The sequence below is a fragment of the Oryctolagus cuniculus genome, chromosome 13 (genome assembly GCF_964237555.1).
Source record: "Oryctolagus cuniculus chromosome 13, mOryCun1.1, whole genome shotgun sequence".
Taxonomy (NCBI): Eukaryota; Metazoa; Chordata; class Mammalia; order Lagomorpha; family Leporidae; genus Oryctolagus; species Oryctolagus cuniculus.
In genome coordinates, this window is record NC_091444.1 from 28235351 (window position 1) to 28255037 (window position 19687).

General features: G+C 41.3%; 2 long non-coding RNA genes across 10 annotated transcripts in view; one reads left to right on the forward strand and one right to left on the reverse strand.

Moving 5' to 3' along the window:
• Window positions 1–19687, reverse strand: part of LOC103350974 (uncharacterized) — a 183647-nt gene that overhangs the window by 126093 nt on the left and 37867 nt on the right. For 3 of the 9 annotated variants that reach the window (XR_011381444.1, XR_011381441.1, XR_011381439.1), the window contains exon 2: window positions 1692–1840. The exons of 4 other annotated variants lie outside the window; for them this stretch is intronic. This is a non-coding gene — a long non-coding RNA (uncharacterized lncRNA). Of the gene's footprint in view, window positions 1–1691; window positions 1906–2673; window positions 2790–19687 lie in introns of those variants that run through there. 2 more of the 9 variants (XR_007909622.2, XR_007909623.2) reach the window with 2 other exon arrangements.
• Window positions 2764–14860, forward strand: LOC108178208 (uncharacterized). The gene is made up of 3 exons (XR_001794906.3): window positions 2764–2899; window positions 3007–3056; window positions 13706–14860. It is a non-coding gene; the product is annotated as an uncharacterized lncRNA (long non-coding RNA).

The window sequence follows — 19687 nt, forward strand, 5'->3', positions numbered from 1 at the left end:
GAAGTCATAGGACCACCATTCACTTCGCCCTTGTCCCAGCAACTTCTCAGTAGCTTGCTTTGTGGTCCTTTAATGTTCAGGATCCTCACGGGCAGAGGCTCTGCCTCTACAACGACTGCGAAAGCAAAAGCATCGCGCGTCACCCTTGCCTCCTGCGGAGGAGACACCCATTCTCATGTTTGCCCCCAGCTCAGTAGCTCAGGGCTCTGCTAATCTTGCTGAACACTTCAGTTTTTAGATGGTATATCAATGAGGCATTCAAACAGAGCAGTTTATACACAAAAATTCTGTCTGCTTTGTAAAAGATTATCCTTTTATAAACACTCTGCAGAAAACATAAAAGCAAATAGGAGACAGCACATGGAACAGGAAAGATGTTAGCAGGGAGATTAATACTGAATGGGTCGAAATGAATGGCGCTCACTAAAACGAGGTCCAGATACTTTGGCTGCAGTGAAACATAAATAATGGGAATGACACACCGTTTATTCGGGATAATGAGTTGATCCAAAGTAGAGGGCTAGGACAAGAGATTAAAGATTAAATATCCATCTCCTGATGAATATCAGTAGCCAACTTTAACCTTTTCCTTCCAAAAGTACGATTTTGCTTGAGCAGTCACATGTGCTTATGCCACAGTACAGAAGTGGGATCCTTTAAAAGCACTAGCACATTGTTGCTTCCATCACTTTCTCATCCTGCTGGAAAACATTCTTCTGCATTTTAAGACAGGAAGCAGCATTTTATTTCTAGGCTATCAGCCTCTGGATACTGGTTTTAAGAAGCAGATTTTCCTTTTCATTATCCTGTAGTTGACAAATCTAGTTTAGGGACTCCTCTCACATCTCCCCATTCATTGCTTTAACAATAAAGTTTTTCAAAAGGAAAGAAAAAAGTGTGACTGGCACAACCCAATAATAGATGGATTTCATGTCAACAGTGAGGGCAGCAGAGCAACTACGTAAGACAGGCAAGAGATATCTTCCTGTCCAAACTCCCCATCTTCTCCACGAGGAAACTGAGGCCTGTGGCCAGGGCGTGTCCCTCCCAGACTCCAACTGCTAGTTAGAGCCAGGACTGGTACCCAGGGCCTCCTGGCTCCAGCGCCAACTCTTTCTATGACACCCCCTGCTGCCTCTTTATTCTCTCAAGTTGGAAATAATGACCAAAGCAGCTTGCTGGAAGAGCCAGTACCCCACATGCTAAATTAAAGCTCTGAATTCATGAAAAACTTCAACTGTTGGAACCTCTGAATAAATAGGGGTTGAAAACCAAAAAAGGAGGATGGGGTGGGGGGAGGTGGAGCAGCAGGAAAAATGTAGAAGAGGAGGATGCAAAAGGAGCAAACAGCAAACTCAGATGCCAGCGATGCCAAACTCCAGCCCCCTACCTTGGCATGATTTTGAAGCAGTCTGTATGTGCCTCTCTGCCCCCACCCCGCCGAAGGACCAAGAAAACTCAGGGCAAGAAGAAATTTTTGGTTTCCCCATTTTTGAGACCACAGGGCTACCCATTGTTTACAACCAAGAGCATGAGAATGTTTTTGTGGCTGGTAGACACCAGTGGAGTGGCAAAGCGACGAGACTCAAATGTGGCATTAAAAGCAAAAGCAAGAAACCAAAAGCAAAAATCCAGGCCACCAACTAGGCAGGAGCAGGAGACCATCACAGGTTAATTCCACAGCCACTCACCTACAGAGAGCAAGGTCAGGCTTTGGCTGGCATCCCATGTGATATCAGTTTGGTGGTTTCAGTCTATGCTCCAGGGAACATTTGTCTTGGTGCCAAAGTGACATGCACACACGGTTGGCAGGCTGTCCTCCAGAGGCCAGGGACAGGAGCTGTGGAAGTGTATCCATTTTCACTTTGCAAGTATTTGCATGCCAATGCCTCAGCTATTGCTGCTCTGGAGAGAAAGAGGGGAATTGATGCCGGAGAGCAAGGCTGTTTTCAGTCGCCTTAGCCCACATCCGGATGGTGGAGCTGGCAGCTCCATGCCCTCCATCCCAGTCCCCTTGGGTGAATACTCTGGAGTTTATCATAGTGTCACAGGTAAAAATAATCAAACCACTTCCTAGATAAGAAAACTGTTACTGGGGCCACCCACCAGGCCTTCTTAGCAAAAATAAATTTCTGTGATTACCATGTGTCTCACTGGTTTGCACTTAGATGGGACTGCACGTTAAGAGAAAAGGCAAGATAGTCATAAGGTGTACAACTACTGTTTTTGAAAAAGGAAGAATATGTTATGCAGAAAGCTTCAAAGTGGAGTTCCCATAGGGAGGCCAGCATTCACTAACGCCATTTTTTGAACAATGAACAGGCTCAGCACAAAGAACCCGGAAAGAAACACCAGCACCCCGTCACCTAAATTACGAGTACTTAAAGGGAGACCCACTGGTAAACCACACTGTAATGCTTTTCCTAAGAGATATGAAATAATCAGGTACCAGTAATCATGGAAATAAGAAGAGGATAGCTACGGGGGAAGGGGAAAGGCAGGTGATGGAAGGACTTGCCCCCGAAGCACCTTGGTTTCATTAAATTGCTTTCTGATGTTCAGCTCCAGTTAAGGTGATTGACAGCAGCAAGGAGTTTCAAACAATACGGCACCACACTAGGGATGATGTTACGCAGAGTCAGAAGGATAATGCAACATAGACCTTGGACCCACCTGCAAAGAATTTCCTGTTAAGTGCTCCGAGTACTTAAAAATGCAACCCACACTTTCCAGGTGTTACAGGTATTCCCTCATGGATGGAGCCTATTAGTAGATGTGACCATGAAAAGACCACGGCCTACAAAGTGAGGTATTTGCATCTTCAGCTCCCCAGAGATAATTTAATGATTTACAAAAACAAAGATGTCTGCCCTCAAATTAATCCTTGATGGCCAATGAGGTGAGTGGGGTTTGGGAATTTCCCTCAAACTGGCATTTAAAAGTGTTGATCTGCTAGCAAATAGCTACTGAGGTTTTATAGAAATTCCCTGAATTGGCTCTTTTCAGATGATGAAACCCACAATAAATTAGATGATCATTCTCCAAGTTCCCAAATGGTAAGTTTCCCTGGTTGTGAAACTGGATTTGTCTTGGGGCCAAAGCTGCTGATAACCATAGGGATCTTGATAGACTAAATTCCTATTTTCCTCCAAATACAGTCATTGAAAAAACTCAATATTTTCATAGATACATAAGAACAATGAGACAGAACATGTCTTTTTCTACGGTTTAAATAAGTAGTACATACTGGAGCATCTGGGGTTCAGGCAGGTTCTCTTAATTCTGGCTCTGCCTATGTGGTTAGTTTCTAGTTCAGATGGAAGTTAATTTTTATACAAATATACCTTAGATCAGAGTCTGTGGGCTTTCACTTACAATTCCAGAGCAGTCTATCTCTATGAGGACACTTCTAAGAATTCATGGAAAATTTGAATTAAGATAAATTTACTTTGGGGCAAAAATTTTTCAGATCTTTGCATAGCATATTCACAATACACATTTCTCATGGGTTTTTGGAGACACACAGTTGTAGATTTTAAAAAATTGCAGCAAAGTAAACTTACTTTTTTAAAAAAATTTATTTGACAGGTAGAGTTATAGACAGAGAGAGAGAGAGAAAGGTCTTCCTTCTGCTGGTTCACCCCCCAAATGGCCGCTATGGCTGGAGCTGTGCCGATCCAAAGCCAGGAGCCAGGTGATTCCTCCTGGTCTCCCATGCAGGTACAGGGGCCCAAGCACTTGGGCCATCCTCCACTGCCCTCCTGGGCCACAGCAGAGAGCTGGACTGGAAGAAGAGCAACTGGGACTAGAACCGGCACCCATATGGGATGCCAGTGCCATAGAAGGAGGATTAACCAAGTGAGCCACGGTGCAAGCCCTGTAAACTTATTTTTTAATTCTATTTTCCATAAACCTTTTGAAGTATCCCTGTATTTGCGTGAGCCTAGCTAAATTTGGTCTCCATTAACTTGGTAGCACAATACATTGTCCAGAATTTGAGTGACTCAGGCATCACATATCCAGGACTTCAGTGTCAGCTTTTTGGGGAAAAGGAGAATGGACTGAAAGAGATGGAGCCAAGAACTCCAAAGGAGGCAGATCACAAAACAGTTCCAAGTGGTTCATTCCGTGAGGCCTTCATTCAGACATCACTGACATCCAATAGGGCAGCAGAAGTCTCCAGTGACAATGCCCTGCCTGCCACTACAACTGTGCCCTAGCCCAGTTCTCAGCCCTGAATATGCCTTAGAGTCATGTTGCAAGCTTTTATAAAATACCCAAGCCCAGTCCTCACCCAAAGGTTGTGATTTAACTGGTTGGGGGTGGAATTGCATCTTACAAGCTGCTCTGGTGCGTGTAATGCAAGCCAGTGTAGCGTGCTTCCCTCAGGTCCTAATGCCAGGAACCTATAAATGGTGCCTTGAATGACAGCAGTGAATTTTGCAGAGGAGCTTGAGATTCAGAGTTTGTCCTGAATTATTTAGGTGGGCTCTAAAGGCAGTCACAAGTTTCCTTATAAAGGAAACATAGAAGAGATTTGACACCCAGAGAGGGGAAAGTGATATGAAGATGGAGCAGGTTGAAATCTGAAAATGCTTGCTTTAAAGACGGGACTGATGTGACCTTGAACATGCTAACGTTGTATTTATGATTTTAAAATATTTCGGGGTAATAGCAACATCAATAATTTCTCATTGTGAAAACTTTTTTCCAGAACAAATTCTGTTGATTTGGCATATCTTTGGTTTTTAGCAGATTTACCAAGCTGAGCCAGTGTTTGCAGATCCTTGATTTCTTTCCTGTGTTTTCTGGAAAGTGGTTGACAATTTACCTCTTCAAATACTGGGGCCTCTTCCTTGTCTTTCTCCTGCTTTTTGGGGATTCCAATTATACATACATTAGAACATTTACTATGTATTATACATACATTAGAACATTTACTATGTCCCCTCTAACTCTTTTTTTTCTGTTCGGTCCTTTAAATTTTCGTTTGCTTTCTAATTCCATTTGACTATTTTCTTTGAGCTCATCTTTGAGTTTATTAACCCAATCTTCTGCAATATACAACCAAACCTCATGTTAAATCTTTATACTGTATGCTTAATATCACATATAATATTCTAGGTTATATAATGTTTGATTGGTTCTTTTACAGATTCAAATGCTTAGTTGACTTTCATATTTTCATCTCTTTCATATATCTTTCCTTCTATTTTATTTAACATTTATGTTGATTATTTTATTTACTTTTTAATGTCACTCTGTAAAAAATTATTGATAGATGGCGGGGAGAGACATAGATATATGATAGATAGATAGATAGATAGATAGATAGATTCCATCTACTGGTTAACTCCCTAAATGCCCACAATAGCCAGATCTGGGATGAGCCAAAGCCAGGAACTGTAAATTCAATTCAGGTCTCCCATATAGGTGGCAGGAATCCACTTATTTAAGCCATCACTAGTCTGGAGTCAGCAACCAGGGCAGAGTATCAAACCCAGGTAGTTTGACACGAGACACAGATGTCTTCACCAGAGTCTTCACTACTGGGCTAAATGCCTTCCCATATAGTAGTTATTTTATAGCCTTTGAGCCAACTACAACAACTGGATCATCCATGGATTTGCTTCTATTGGTTGTTTCCTTTCTTGATTTTTTAGTCGTGTTTCTCTGCTTCTTCACATGTCTCATGAAATTGTATGGTAGACATTATATGTAAAAGAATCTTAGAAGCTGAAATCTGTGTCATTTCCCCGAATGGGTTTGTGCTTTCCTCTGAAAAGCAGATAGGACAGGGACAAGCTAATCACCTCAGCCGAATCAGAAATTGCACCAGCTTGGGGCTAGGCTGCAGCTTCAGTTAGCTTAGACCACCTCTGGTTTCAAGTACCTCAGTGACAGTGTGTGTGTGCCGTAGGCACTGCCATCTTGCAGGTTTTCCAAGGACTTTGACACAGTGAGCCACCCCATGCTGCTTTTCCAGCACTGTCTCCCAGTCTCTTAGCAGCTTCCTCCTGGCTCCAAAACTTAGCAAATGTCCTTTGCAAAAACTGATTAAGGCACGAGGAGCTCTAGACCCTGGCTTCTCAACTTCCTCAGAAGGTCTCTCCTTCCTTAGGTAGTGTTGCTCTTCCTAGGACAACCCTGACTGGTCCTCAGTCTTTGACCATACTTACAATCACCCCCAGCAAAGAAACTGGATGGATTTCAGGGTACCTGGGAAGGGAAGTTTCCTCTGGAATTTGCATCTTATGCTATTTGCTTTCTCTTTTTCAATGTTTTTAAAAATATGTTTTTTATAAATTATTCCATTTTTCCAGCTACTATAGCAGACCTGTCACAATCTACTAATAAAAAACAGATTAGATTTTTATAAGTTAATTCCATAAATAATTTTTATATAGAATAGTCAAAATTTTCCCAGGGATTTTCTACTTCATTGTTTCTTGACTGACAAAATTCTCATCCGGCTAAATTTTTCCACGTAAATTTACAGCCAAAGATTTAATTTATTAAACAGCATTTCTCACAATATGAATTTTCATCATTCATAACTTCTGTCATTGTGAGCTTTTCTTTGTGGCCAGGTTGAATTTTCCCCATTCAAATTTTGCACATCTATACTTAGTCATTCTTCAGAAGCATTTTAGCCACTAATGTATTTTATCATGTACAGTTTTAAATTGTAATTTTATTTGGCATTTGTTTTACCAGTAATATCCAATATAAACTCAATAAATGATGATCTCCACCAAGTGTCCTTGAATGTCTACAAAAATGCTATGCAATTCTTCCCCAGGAAATCTAGATCTTTTAACTCTCTATTGGCCTATTCAGTGTCAATTATGAATTGGTCTGTTGCACATCTTACAACTTTCTCTCATAAATCTCTAATCTATATAGTAATAATCTTCAGTGTTGGCAGTGCAAAGAGCAAAATGATGAAACTGAAGTGGTTGGCTTAGAGTGGCAAGATCAACAAGCCTTGCATCATGACTGGAACACAAAGACCTTGGTGACAGCACAGCCCTAAGGACAGCTCGTCTCAGCTGCAATGTGCTTGCTTCTCTCTAAGTCTCCTTTCTCTAGAAAAAGCTTTCTCTGATTAGTCATGGTTGTCCTACTCAAAAGCTCACATCTCTGAGTCCAGTATGCCTATCCGAGCTCCTCTTCCTGTGTCAGGACTTGTCAGCTTCAATTTCTGCCATGAATTTCCCTTTTTAAAAAGAGATTTATTTATTTATTTGAAAGGCAGAGCAAAAGATAGAGAGAGGAAGGAGGGAAAGAGGAGAGGAGAGAGAGCAAGACTTTCCACCACTGGTTCACTCCCCAAATAGCCACAACAGCTAGATCTCAGCTAGGTCTGGACCAGGCTGAAACCATGAGGCAGGAACCCCAACCAGGTGGGTGGCAGGAGTCCAGGTAATTGGGCCATCTTCTGCTGCTTTCCCAGGCATGTTAGCAAGGAGCTGGATTGGAAATGGAGCAGCCTGGACTTGAACCAGCATTCTGATATGGAATGCCAGCAGTGAGAGCCCAGCTTAAGCTGCTGCACCAAAACACTGGCCCATCTTTTTTGATATTATGTTTGCATTCAAATTCCCCCAGAGGAGTATGACTAACTTAACAAAATTGGAAGGATACAAGGGCCCTAATTCAGGGAATTTTGTTTGGCAATCTCTCCAACCATGTGTTTCTCAAAGTATGATCCACTGTTCACCTATAAATCTGAGGATCACATCTTTCTGTATCCCATGGCCCCAGGCCTTTGCCTTGACTATCCTTACCCCAGGCACAAGAGAAACAAGGCGAGAGGCTACCAGCGCTTCCTGCAGTCTTTTTCCTACCCTATGCCATGGGAAAGCATCCTGGCATAGCTAAAAACTCCCACATCAGACCAGTCAAATCCCAATTCCATTGCGCCTACAACTGATCCTGAGGGAGATCCTAAATTCTCTGAATCTTGTTTCCCTATTTTTTAAATGAGAGTATTGTATCTACATCATAGGGGAGAAATGGCATAGATAAAGAATGTGGCCCAGAAAAAGTGCATTTTATTCATATTTGTATATTAGCCCCTTTCCTTCTGAGGACAAGTCTATGGTGTCCCTTTCACACATAAAAAGAATAGCATAATAATAGTGTGCAGCCAGAACCAAGCAAAACACATGAGATGAACCCAGGAAATAAGTGACGAGATTTGCCAGCCAGAGATGTTATTTTTCTCCCTGCCAAGCCTGATTTTCCCAGAGATTCTGCATTTCTGTGGATAACTCGGCAATCACTCAATCCAGATATAGTCTCTCAAGCAGGCAACATGTTTCCAGTCAAAATGCTCACTTGCACTTCAAGTTTCCAATCCCCTGCTGCTACTTTCTGCAAACTTAATTAATTAGTTTCAGCTAACATTTGTTCAACCTCATGCAGCAATGGGAGACTGAAGGAAATGGGCTCTCATGAATTAAAAACATTTCAAAATATTGTCTTCTCCCAAGAAAACATTTCTTTTTTTTTTAAATTAACACTCCATTTGGATAACTTTAAGGTTTCAAAAGAAAACAAACAAGGAGTTTCCAAATAATGGTGATCGTCTTTAACTATTTCACTGCCATCGATTCATGCTATAATTTTTATTATCCCAAGCACTGGTAACCTTTTAATAGCTATGCAATAGATCCTCTACCTATCCACCTTGTAATGCCTATGCAATTATATCACATTTGGTCCTGGTGCAAAATTGCCTGCCACACACTCCATCAGGCAGCAAATTAAGATGTGCCGAAACCCTACGTGATAATATTGTCTTAGAAAATTAGAAGCTCAAGTGCCATATTGAAGGCAATGATGTGTAGCAAGAGGATCCAGTAAATTTTTCTTTTTCTTACTGATTTGGTTGTTTCACTACCAAGACATAATTACATTGGCTAAGACTAAATAATAGGAAGAGTGGCAAGGAAATGGCCCTGCAGCAAATGTCACCTTATCCCAAAAATTAACCCAAGGGATTCTGATTGGGGCATTCTGATGTGCTGAACTGGTTAACAGCCACCAATGGATTGTGTGTGAAGTCTGTGGGGGTGGGAATTCTTCCAGTGACCACACAGGACCAGATAACGTCCTAACTGCTGCTCTTCCATGATATGCCATGATTTCTGTGGAATGTTTCCTTATCCAAAAACAGTCAATGACATCTCCTCTGACTCTTGATAAGGTGCTCTCTTCAGTTCCAGACAAATGTAAGTTGCCAACATCATCGTTGTTGTTGTGAGTGATGTAGAAAGAGCTTTGAGCCTGGAGTTAAGTGACTGACCTGGTTCCTAATCACAGCTCTGCTCATTAACAGATCAAGTCACTTTCTTGGGGGTAACTAAGGAAGCCCAGTCACAGTGACAAAGTGAAAGGCCCAATATTTAGGGATACTTCTACAGGCTTTGTGAGCCTGCTAGAACGCCCATGAGTGAGTGGAATTATCACACATTTGAACATCTTTGTTCTGGTTTTACTCCGTGATCTTTTCATATATGCTCATAATTATTCTAAGATTCAAAAATCTGCCCCCAACACAGTTTGAAGACCACTGGTTAAATCATTGAGGTCAAGAAAGCAAAGGGAAAACTTAAAAGTGCAGAAACTAAACCTTGAATCACTAATTCAGAACCTTTAACTTGTAAGAGATATGAGGATATGACTGCTTTCAGAGATTCCTATCATCAGTGATGCCAGACACTAGAAAACTATCAAAAACCTGGTAACAATAAAGCAAACACTCGCTTTAATTCTGTTTACATGGTGGCAATAGTTGTTTATGTGAAAATACCTCCATTTATGACTAACCAAGGGCAGGGTAATTAACACAGTATTTAATATATTAGATTATTTTTGTTGTAATCTTTATTTGATTTTGCTCAGTCTTAGTAATGTCTTGCTCATGAGTATGTAAGACACATGTTCTTAGATATGGCATAACCTCTCTATATACACATATAGATGTGAGCACATATATGTAAAATGCACATATATGTTCTCTTTCAAACAGAGGTAGAAATACAGAGATACAAGTTTATCACAATCTTGTCTATATGCATGGTATGCTTATAATATGCATACATACATATAATAATACTTAAGTATTTGAACAAAATTTTACATATGTCTATATGCATGTGTGACTATATATTCATAGAGGTACAGAGAGAGAGAATAGGTGACTAGTTGCCAAGCCATTACCAATAAGGATCCCCCCTCTTTGATAAAATGACAAACATTTTATTGGGGAGAATAATATGTCCAACTGACAAACACTACCTGCAGCATTCCTGGCAAGTAGGAGTGGCTGTAACCACTGACCCACTCAATGTAAGCAGAGGCTGTGGGATGGAGTTCCCACACGCAAGGCAGCCTTCCTCGGTTCAGGCCTAGCTTGTCCCTTGCTTTTCCACTTCTGTCTCAGGAACACAGATGCTAGGCTTGAAGGGATCAACTGGCTTGTGATTCATGTTAAGGAAAGCTAAGGAAAAAGACCAAGGGAAAAAGGCAGAGAAAGGCTAGCTCTCTGTTCTCACCAAGATCGCTGAATCAGCTCTGGATTACCTGCCTCTGTACTTCTCCAAATATGAGAAAAATAAAACCCCTCATTCTTCCAGCCACTGTTTAGAAGCCTCTGTTCTTAGCAGTCAACTGTCACTCCTGATGCCAGAGGAACATTGATCCTTACCCTCAAGGCATTTATAGTCTTACTGACAAAACAAGGTAGGCATTTATGTTTGACCTGATTAAACAACACAGACGTGTGTAGGATTGAGTGCTTCTACAAACCGCGCAACCTGTAAGTGCTGCTGGAGTTAGAAAAGAGACCCAAGTGTGGAGCACGGATCCAGGGCAACATTTTCATCATATGATCAGCACTCGAGCTGGTGCCCAAGTGAAGGGAGAGGTTAAGAACAAGAGATTTAGGGAAAGAGTTCCAGGAGAGAAAAAGAGCAAAAATCAAATCACACAAAAAAATAGTGTAGTCTTCATACTGACTCAACCAGATGAGATGGACAGACTGTGAGGTAGCTGGAGATGAATTCGAAGGGCGGTATGGGATAAGGTGACAGCAGCCTCGGAAATTACCTGTGGAATTTGTATGTACTGACAGCGAGTAATTATTAATCCTCAACTACTCGTGTCCTCTCCTAGCCTTTTGGCTACTCTAGTTCTACGCTTGCCACTACCAATAATATAGTTCCACTCAGAAATCCCAGTTGATCCCAGATTTAACCCATCTAAAAGCAGAACTCAAGGCTGGCGCTGTGGTGTAATAGGTTAATCCTCCACCTGAGGCGCCAGCTTCCCATATGGGATCCGGTTCTGGTCCTGGCTACTCAGCTTCCAATCCAGCTCTCTGCTATGGCCTGGGAAAGCAGTGGAAGATGGCCCAAGTGCTTGGGTCCCTGCATTCATGTGGGAGAATGGGAAGAAACTCCTGATTCCTAGGTTCAGATCAGCCCAGCTCTGGCCATTACGGCCATTTGCATTTTGGGAGTGAACCAGCAGATGGTAGACTCTGTCTAACTCAGCCTTTCAAATAAATAAATAAATCTTTTTTTTTTTTTTTTAAAAAGCAGAATTCATCATTTACCTTCATCAAGAGAGCAAGGGTATTATCAACCCTTTAGCCTTCTAGTAAAGAAATCTTAGAATTATCTTTGACTTATTTTTCCTCCCCAACTCCTATACCCAATGCCACCCAACTCCATCCTTCCTTCCTTCCTTCTAAATGTCTCCAACTTCTCTCTCTCTCTCTCTCTCTCTCTCTCTCTCTCTCTCTCTCCATTTCCACCATTACAACTTATGGTTGTGTTTTAAACTGTTTCCTCCAAGAGTCTCTAACAAATACCTACCCACCACTGCCCCAGCCACAGCCTCTCCCTGTTGTAGTCATACTGCCAGAAAAATCTTCCAAAGTTGCTATTTAAAGTATATGACCCTGCCCCCACCCTTCGAGAATCTAAATTTCTGTGTTGTGTTTGCCTTTCTTGGATTCTACCATCTGATCCATTCACCTTATTTCCTTACATACAGAAAAATGTAACCAGTCCTGTATACCTCAGGATCTTTCCCAAAAACTCTATCTCATTCAACATTCATACCCAGTTCCCATCCCCTGAGAAGTCCCCGTTTCCTTTTTTTTTTTTTTTGTTATCTCAATGCTATTTAATCTTTTAATTTTTATTTTATTTTATTTATTTATTTATTTATTTATTTGTTAAAGATCTATGTATTTATTTGAAAGGCAGAGTTACAGAGAGGCAGAGGCAGAGAGAAAGAAAGGTCTTCCACCTGCTGATTCACCCCAAATGGCTGCAATGGCTGGAGCTGGGCCGATCAGAATCCAGGAGCTTCTCCCCTGTCTTTGACAAGGACTTGGGCTGTCTTCTACTGCTTTCCAAGGCCATGACAGAGTCGGATCAGCTAGGATGCAAACTGGTGCCCATATTGGATGCCAGCACTGCAGACCAGGGCTTTAATCCACTGCACCACGGTGCTGGTTCTGCTATTTATTCTTAACATTCAACTAACTGATCTCTTTCTCAAAAGTTATCCCAATCAATACTGATCTCCCCTTTTCTCAACTCTTATTAACAGTTTCTATCACACAATGTATTTTTTAAAATTATTTTTGTGTTTAAACTTGCTAGCCAGGTAGATTAGACAAGACTGTAGGGTCTCTGAAAGCTTGTTTCACTTTGCCATGAACTCATGGAGCTGAGGGGCCCTATAGAAGTTACCTAGTGTTCACCAGAGCAAATGGAATTATATAACCTTCAATGGAACAGATACTCAGAAAATGTCAGTTAGTTATTTATTAAATCTTTCTAATCCAGTGTTAGGCCAATGCAAATTCAATAAATACTTGATCATTTGATAGAAATAATCAACTGATTGAGGCTTGCAAGTGATGACACCATGAATGTCTGCTTTAGGGACATTGCTCACCCTTGTTTTCCATATCTATGAATGCTGACTCTGCCATGAGAGCTCTAGGCACACGAAGCCAATACAGCGTACATTAATTATAAAACCTAAAAGAAGTTCTATTGTTAAGAAGAATTTATTATGGCTTAATGACCACTGATTATAGTTTGGTTAATCTCCATTCATGGACAGATTTACCTTGAATTGCTGGACAATTAACTTCACCATTGTTCAAAAGGCAGTAATTATTTCTAGCTGAAAACTGAGAGGTATGGAACTGAACCAGCTGTGCCCATCCAAAATTCCTAATGAATTCTGAAAACCCATATCATCCTTTTTCTTTTATCAGATCCACTCAATTTTGTTGTAGTTTTCCCTTTTGATTCAAAGAGAACAGTTCAATTAGTAGACACAAAGAGAGTACCCATTTAAAGGTGAATTTGAACTAGGGGAAGTGTATCTTCAAAGAAATGACTCATAATCTCCTTATAAATTATTGATACCTTAGCTAGTTTTGCAAAAACAAGAAAACTAAACATTCAGTCAATTAGTTATTTGTTATTACTTGAATATTTGTTATTACTAGATCAACTATACTGCTTTGTTTTAACAGGTCATATGATACATCAGAAAAAACTCCAGATAATGTGTTTTTAAAATTTTCCTTTTATCTTGGCATCACCAAATGATTGGGAGTATTCACCATTAAGTTATTTAATGACAATATCCTTTTGTCTTACAGATAGCTTTGAAGTCTTCTACTGCCTATTACAAGTATTCGGATACTTCCCCAGCAAGGGTGGGCAGAAAGCCAACACAAGCCACCAGGTGCCAATATTACACCTGACAAATTAGCCACACGACTGGAAAAGGGTGGGCCCATCCTCCTGTTGGAGTTTCATTTCCTCTCATTTTCCCATGAACAGGAAGTCATTGGAATGGGGAAAAAAGCTTTCCTTAAAGACCCATATGACCAAAGGTCTGAACTTGTTAACTCCTTGCTAACAAACAACTTGGAAGTCAATTCAAACTAATCACAAGACTTTATTTACATTGACTTGTGTAATCCTGCTGATGGCCTGGAGTCCAGGATGTTATGATTTATTTAACACTCAGGTTGTTGATGGGGCACAGTGGGGCATGCCCTTCAATGTCATATGGAATAATTATAGAGACAGAAGAGGCAGATCGATCACAGGCCTTGCATAAATCTTGGGAACCTGAAGATTAAAGGGGTCCTGGTTAGATCTGATAGAAGCCATAGTATAGGTCCACAGTCATATTTAATTCACACAATGCAACAAGATTAATGGAAGAATTTGGTAAGAACTCATTGAGAGTCCATAAAATACTAAGATGTATTCATGTAATATGTGATTCAATTGAATGCCCTGACCAACTTGCAACTCCCACCTAAAGATTAGTTACTCAGCTTGATGAGTGTTAAATCAAGTATAATAAAGGAATGTTTTCTAGCTGAGAAATAATCCAAAGAACGAAGATGTATATTTAGGCCTATCTTAACATCATCACTAGGGATAACCACATAATAATAATGACATATATGATTATTAAAATTATATTTTAGGGGGGCTGGCACTGTGGCACAGTAGGTTAAGCCTCTGCCTGTGGCACCAGCATCCCATATGGGTGCCGGTTCTAGTCCCGGCTGCTCCTCTTCCAATCCAGCTCTCTGCTATGGCCTGGGAAAGCAGTGGAAGATGGTCTAAGCCCTTAGGCCCCTGCACCCACATGGGAGACCTGGCTCCTGGCTTCAGAGCTGCACAGCTTTGGCCATTGTGGCCATTTGAGGAATGAACCAGCAAATGGAAAACCTTTCACTCTGCCTCTCCCTCTCACTGTCTGTAACTCTACCTTGCAAATAAGTAAATAAAATTTTTAAAAATTATATTTTAGGGGCAGGGTTTGGCCTAGCGGTTAAGATGCCTGTATCCCATATCGGAGTTTGAGATCGATACCTGGCTTCTTTCCTGACTCCAGCTTCCTGCTAATGCAGACCCTTGGAGACAGCAGTGATGGCTCAAGTGATTGGGTTCCTGTCATCTATGTAGGAGACCTAGATTGAGTCCCCAGTTCCTGCCTTCAGCAATTGGACATTCATGGAGTAAGCCAGCAGATAGCAGCTTTCTCTCTGGAGTGTGTGTCTCTCTCTCTTTCTCTCTCTCTCTCCCTCCCAAATATTTTTTAAAACTTTAATCTATATTTTATATACATATGCTTTTAAAAATCACAAGAATTAGGGCCGGCACTGTAGCATAGCTGGTAAAGCTGCTGTCTGCTGTGCCAGCATCCCATGTGGGCACCAGTTCGAGTCCCTGCTGCTCCACTTCTGATCCAGCTCTCTGCAATGGCCTGGGAAAGCAGTAGAAGATGGCCCAAGTCCTTGGGCCCCTGCACCCACATGGGAGACCTGGAAGAAGCTCTTGGCTCCTTGCTTTGGATCAGCTCAGCTCTGGCTGTTGCAGTTATTTGGGGAGTGAACCAGAGGATGGAAGACTCTCTCTCTCTCTCTCTCTTTGCCTCTACCTCTCTGTAACTCTGCCTTTCAAATAAATAAACCTTTTTTTTTAAAAATCACAAGAATGACAAAATATAATATACAATGACCCACAATTTGCTTTTTTCACCTAACAATGCATTACTGACATGTGCCTTTGACTGTCTTTATAATACATTCATTCATTTTAACTTTTATATCCAATCAACTCCCTTAATTCTTTGCCAATCTAATAGGTAGAAAATGGCAACTCATGTTCTTTTATTGTACATTTATTTTATAACTATTGATATTGAGCATATTTTTCAAATGTTTGCTAACCATTTGTATTTCTTCTGAATATTGCTGTTTTATATCTTTGCCTATTTGTAAAGTGAATTATATTATTCTCATTAACTTTTAAGCATTCTTTGACTATTGGAGAGTAGCCCTTCTTTTCTATAATGTATAAATCAAATATTGTGTCCCAAACTGTCACCTTTTTTGACTTTTTAAACATTTTTTAATGAGGTCAAATCTGCCAGGTTTTCTTTAACACCCTCTGGACCTTGCACATTATGTACAAAGACCTACTAACCCAAGATTCTTTTTTAAAAGATGCATTCATAATTCCTCCTAATATGTGTATAGATTGGATTTTTATGTTTGGAGTTGTATTCCATCTGGAACTTACTTTTGTGTAGAGTATGAGTGCAGATGGAAAGCCAGTTGTCCCAATACCATTTCCCGAATGGTCTACTGTTCAGTCACTGAGCTGAAATGCCTCTGTCTTATCTGTTAAATGCCCCTATATTTCTAGGTCTGCTTCTGAACTCTAATCTTTTTGGTTAATTGATTCCCCTATCACTACCCTTCTGTACCAAATCACTTAAGACATGCAGATTGTTTTCATAACTACTAGGGCAAGTCTCCAGTCATTTAAATTTTTGTTTTTCATGGCTATTGTCATGTGCTTCCCTTCCAAACAAACACTAGAGTCGGCTGCTGAAGTTCTATTAAAAATCCCAACAGAAATGGGATTGCCTTTCAATTTATGGAAAAACTGAATAAAATTTTACATCTTAAATGCCTCCAATTTAAAGCTCAATGTTTCATGAGATACAATAACAAACTTTACAACTCTATTTAAAATTAAGCTATTATAATAAATGGGATTTATTGTCACTATTCTTGTTATATCATAACCAGGCTCTTAAAAAGATTTATTCATTTATTTGTTTTGTTTTGTTTTTTTGACAGGCAGAGTGGACAGTGAGAGAGAGAGACAGAGAGAAAGGTCTTCCTTTGCCGTTGGTTCACTCCCCAATGGCCACTGTGGCCGGCGCACTGCGGCTGGCGCACCGCGCTGATCCGAAGCCAGGAGCCAGGAGCCAGGAGCTTCTCCTGGTCTCCCATGCAGGTGCAGGGGCCAAGCACTTGGGCCATCCTCCATTGCCTTCCCGGGTCACAGCAGAGAGCTGGACTGGAAGAGGAGCAACCGGGACAGAATCCGGCTCCCCAACCGCGACAAGAACCTGGTGTGCCAGCACTGCAGGCAGAGGATTAGCCTATTGAGCCATGGCATCGGCTTATTCATTTATTTGTAAGGCAGAGTGACAGAGAAGGAGGAGTCAGAGAGGAAGACAGAGAGCTGCTCCATCCATGGGTTCTTTCCCCCAAGTCCAGCCAGGGCTGGACCAGGGCAAAGTCAGGAGCCAGGAACTCCATCTGAGTCTCTCACATGGGTGGCAGGGACTCAAGCACTTGAGCTATCATCTTCTGCTTCCCAGGCACATTAGCAGGGAGCTGTATCAGAAACAGAGCAGTCAGAATGTGAACTGGCACTCCAATATGGGATGCAAGCGTCCCAACCAATGGCTTTCCCTGCTGAGCCACCTGGGCCATGCCATCATACCAAGACTGTTAGAGGATAAATGGAAATGCTTCCTTTTGGTTGGGTCAAACAGTGTCCTAGTCTATTCTAAGAAACTGCTGTGTGTGTTATAAGGATACAGAGACGTATATGGCATGGTCTCTATCTTTGGAAACTTATAATCTAGTTAAGATAAGACATATATATGAATATAAGTCATATGGGTGTATGCATATGGTTCAAGGCAGCTTATATTTAGAGTCAAATAAGTTACTATGCACAATAAGCATTCTAAGAGTTCAATGGCAGGAGACACGAGGTAGGGAACTTGGAGATTCTTTCTTTAAATCTACCAAAGGGAACATTAAGACCCAGGCAGGTTAAGTCATCAAGTTAAGCAGTAACAGAAAACATCAGGTCTGCAGACTCCCATCCCACCGACTGTTTACTGCATCAAGCTGCCTCTCCTTTCCACATGTGTCTGCTGGCCATTTTAGGATGATCTAGAAATCTATATCTGTGAAGCAGAGGGTCCTTTGGAAAACTCACATTCATTTATAACTGTCAATATCCACAAACTAGTTCCTAAAATCAGTTAAAAATGAAAAGGTTGCATTCAAACAACTCTATTACAGGGATTTCTTTTGATCTATATGACATCAAATACCAGATATTAATGATGTTTCTCTTTTCAACCAGTGGTTTTGACATTAGAACACATAGCCCATGTCTCAGTAATAAAAAGGGAGGGATTTTTTGCCCCTTTAGGCAATTTTTCCCCTTGTCATATTTGAAAACCCTCAGGTAACAAACCCTAAGACCCACAGGAATCTTTACACCTGTGGAGAAGAGATTTCTAAAACTCAACATCAAATCCACTTTTGATTTTCCCTTGAGTTTGTTTCTGTCAATGTTAGGCAGGTAACATATTTCAGCTTTTAAGCCATGAAGTGATCTTTTTTTAGAAAAAAAAAATTGCACTCACAGCTTTAATCTTATATTTCCATGCGTATTGAGTTAAATGTTGTAAAACTATCAATTCTGTCAAAACCTAGCAAAGAGAAAACAAGACACCATGCAATCTTAATGTCCAAACTGACTAGTGATTATCAGAAATTAAATGTGCAGGAATTCCAAATCTTTTTTGATTTGAGATGTCTAGATAACTTTTGTTTTTCCATAATTGTATGAGGTTTCTACATAGTATTTAAGAATCAATTATATTGCAATTGATGTAATTAACTCTAATAATCCATTAAAAGTCAGTAGGAGGGCTATTCAAGTCAATAGAAAAGAAGGAGTATATTATGAAGGTGTTATTAACCTATACAGGATTTTACCAGACATTTTCTTTTCTTACATAATAAATACACAGTGGTTAGGAAGGCTGTCATTATAATTTAATGTGAACAATAGTCCATCACTTCTCTTCCTATGCAACCCTTAACTAATTCTATGTACCATGCACAAGTAAAATGAAACCTTTTCTAATCAGGGTACAGTCATATCAATCATCTGTTAGCCCATGATTAAAGAAGAGGGCCTTTCCCAGCTAAGGGGAAGGGGATGGGGGACCAGCGAAAGTTTCAGGCCCACCTTTTCTCCCAGTTGACAAGTCCCAGTTTCTGATGGCTGTCTGTACCTCACAACTAATCAAAGAATAAGCAGTCGTCTAGGAACTGTTTAGAACCCTCTGGCAACCACTCAAGTGCTGGTGAAAGCATGAGGAGCATTCCCTTGAGCATTTGAATTAAATGAGATGCAAGCTGCTTGGCTCCAGAGCATTCCACATGTCCACTCTCACTTCTCAGGGGTCTTCTTTGACTCTAAGCTGTGATTCCCAGAGAAAACAAGCAATCTTTTTTTTTTTTTTTTTTTTTTTGACAGGCAGAGTGGACAGTGAGAGAGAGAGACAGAGAGAAAGGTCTTCCTTTTGCCGTTGGTTCACCCTCCAATGGCCGCCGCGGCCGGCGCGCTGCGGCCGGCGCACCGCGCTGATCCGATGGCAGGAGCCAGGAGCCAGTGCTTTTCCTGGTCTCCCATGGGGTGCAGGGCCCAAGCACCTGGGCCATCCTCCACTACACTCCCTGGCCACAGCAGAGGGCTGGCCTGGAAGAGGGGCAACCGGGACAGAATCCGGTGCCCCGACCGGGACTAGAACCCGGTGTGCCGGCGCCGCTAGGCGGAGGATTAGCCTAGTGAGCCGCGGCGCCGGCCGAAAACAAGCAATCTTAACAGAGCTGGCCTGACTGTGGCTAGGAATACCTCCAGCTTCGCGGATAGCAAGCCCTCCCAGGAGACCAACTGTGACTGACAGAGGTGTGGTCAGGAGACATGGATGAGAACAGGCTCTG